General features: G+C 43.9%; 1 non-coding gene across 1 annotated transcript; it reads left to right on the forward strand.

Moving 5' to 3' along the window:
• Positions 1-1,908: 1,908 nt before the first annotated feature.
• On the forward strand, positions 1,909-2,070 carry LOC115871472. Its single transcript, XR_004047319.1, has one exon. It is a non-coding gene; the product is annotated as a U1 spliceosomal RNA (small nuclear RNA).
• The last annotated feature ends 488 nt before the right edge of the window (positions 2,071-2,558 follow it).

Here is a 2,558-nt window from a genome sequence, read left to right on the forward strand (position 1 = left end):
ACTAACATAGATACCTCTGTGGGATACACTTTTCACTTATGACCCTAAGAAAATTAAAAAGAAAACACCCCAGTGATAGGTAGGAATGTCATTCTAAACTGATAGAACAAGTACAAAGGCCCTGCTTTAGGATTCTATAAGGAAAGAGAACTAATGATATGTCCACATATACATAGGGGCTTTAATAAATTCATGGAAAATGGAACTCAAAAATAATAGAATTTCTCCACAAACTTTTTGAAACCCCCTTGTACATACAGACAGCGGGGAATTTATATGCCCATGTAATCAGCCATCAGGAAACCAAAGGAAGTACGTGCATTGGGTGAAATGCTTGAAAATGCTAAAAGGGATAAAAAGAAAGAAAGAAAGAGATGTCACTTGAAGACTAAGGTACACCTGACCCCAGTGATGATCATTTCAGTTATTTAATATGCATGGGGGAAATGGACAATGAATAAAAATATTGAAAAGGAATTAATACCTTTATCTTATGATGCTGGGGAAGAATAGTCAATACACCATACACTGCCAAAAGAACAAACAATTAATGTGCTGGATGTACAGCGAGAATACTCCTTAGGAGCCAGGATGGGGAGACTTCTCATACGCACTTTAAATATGCCATCACTAGGCTGACTGGCCCCTAGAGAATGGATGCCGTGCTTGATAAAGTGGAGGGCCAGTGGCAAAGAGGAAGACACTGGATGAGATGGATTGGCACAGTGGCGGCAACAATGGGATCAAACGTAGAAACGAGGGTGAGGGTGGTGCAGGACTGGGCGAGGTTTTGTTCTGATGTACAGAGAGTTGCTATAAGGCGGAACAGACTCAACCATATTTAACAGTAACAAAAAATAAATGATTGTTACATGATGTAATATATGGTTATGGTTATATATATATATCTGTTATTGTTCTATATATACGAGTAGCTAAACACTTGTGTACACACACACCTACAGAGAGAGGTGGATTTATTTCATGCGATTGCCTCCAAAAGTCAGGAGACAGGCTGGAGAGTCCTGGTGGCTCGTGTTTCATCATCTGCAGGGCAAGTGGTAAGAAGGGTGAGAAGTAAGAGTGCTTCAACAAATGCCAGCTCACAGTCTGGAGGCACCATGTACCCTACGGAAACGCCCCAAAGGCTCTTAAAGGCGTCAGTTAATTGATCGAAGCATATCCATGTGAGGCGAGGAAGATGTTTTGCTTGAGGAAAACTGCTTTCATCACACACAACCGTTTTATGAAGTCCTTGAGCTGCGTAGACCGCTCAATTGACCTGCCGCTAACTGAAATTGTGAAGGTTCAAGGCCTCATGCAGGTTCCCCAGAAAATGTCCTAGCAGTACTTCTGGAAATTCACACACTGAAAACCCTGTGGAACACAGTTCTCCTCTGACACCCATGGCCTGAATCAGCTTCCAGGCGTCCAGCATGTTGGCAGTTCTGTGGTAGCATTCTTCGTGTGAATGACCTTGATCAGTTCGTGCTGCCTCATGTTACGACTCAACAGGTTTCAGTAGAGCTGCTCGATTAAGTCGGGCTAGGAATAAAGGTCTGATGATATGATAGAATCGCACACATTAGCCAGTGAAAAATCAATAGATCGCAAAGGCCCAACCAATTACTGATCATGGAGATGGCCCGCACCAGGCAGTGTGGGTAGAGTTGCCATGAGCTAGGGTTGACTCAATGGCTGCTAACACAGTAATGGCTTTTTAACAGCAATTACACTAGTGCTTTACCAAACAATTGGGTACCATGGGCTAACCAAATTCACACGTAAAATGATCTATCACAGGCTCTGGGAAAAGCCCTTTTCTAAGGTCTTTCCAAGTAAAATAGCCAGTATTTTGGGGTAGAGAAAGCCAACAAGAAAAAGTAGATACTGGAAGAATATGCAGACATACTTACCTGGCAGGGGAGCTACCATGATCACAAAGGTGCTTTTCCCAGGGCGAGGCTTCTCCGTGGCACCCCGGCTGTGCTGACCCCTGTGATTTCCCCAGATGTGGGGAACTCGACTGCATAATTTGTGGTACTGGGGGACCGCCTTGGCGCTCTCCCCTCGAAAAAAAAAGAATACGCAGAAACAAGATTGTGTCTGTTTGTCTGGGCACCATTCTCAGTGGTTGGCAGCTGAGGCCTCCTCCCCTAATGGGAACTATCATAATGTAATGAACTCCGTGACCAGACCTGCTAGGAGCCAAGCAGTTATTCAGGCCATGTTGTTGTTGTTGGGTGCCAGCTGCTTTGACGATTTTCTCAGCACACAGATTGAATAAACATAGTGAAAAAATGCAACCCTGTCGCACACCTTTTCTGGTCTTAAACCAAGCAGTATCCCTTGTTCTGTTGGCACAACTGCCTCTTGATCCATGTACAAGTTCCTCACGAGCAAGATGGAGGGTTCTGGGATCCACATTCCTCTCACGATTATCCATAGTTTTTTATGGTGCACACAGTCGAATGCCTTGGCATAGTCAATAAAACCCAAGTAAACATCCTTCTGGTGTTCTCTGCTTCAATCCAAGACCCATTTCACATCAGCAATCA

The sequence above is a fragment of the Echinops telfairi genome, unplaced genomic scaffold (genome assembly GCF_000313985.2).
Source record: "Echinops telfairi isolate 266 unplaced genomic scaffold, ASM31398v2 ScPeMD7_5868;HRSCAF=6743_0, whole genome shotgun sequence".
NCBI lineage: Eukaryota > Metazoa > Chordata > Mammalia > Afrosoricida > Tenrecidae > Echinops > Echinops telfairi.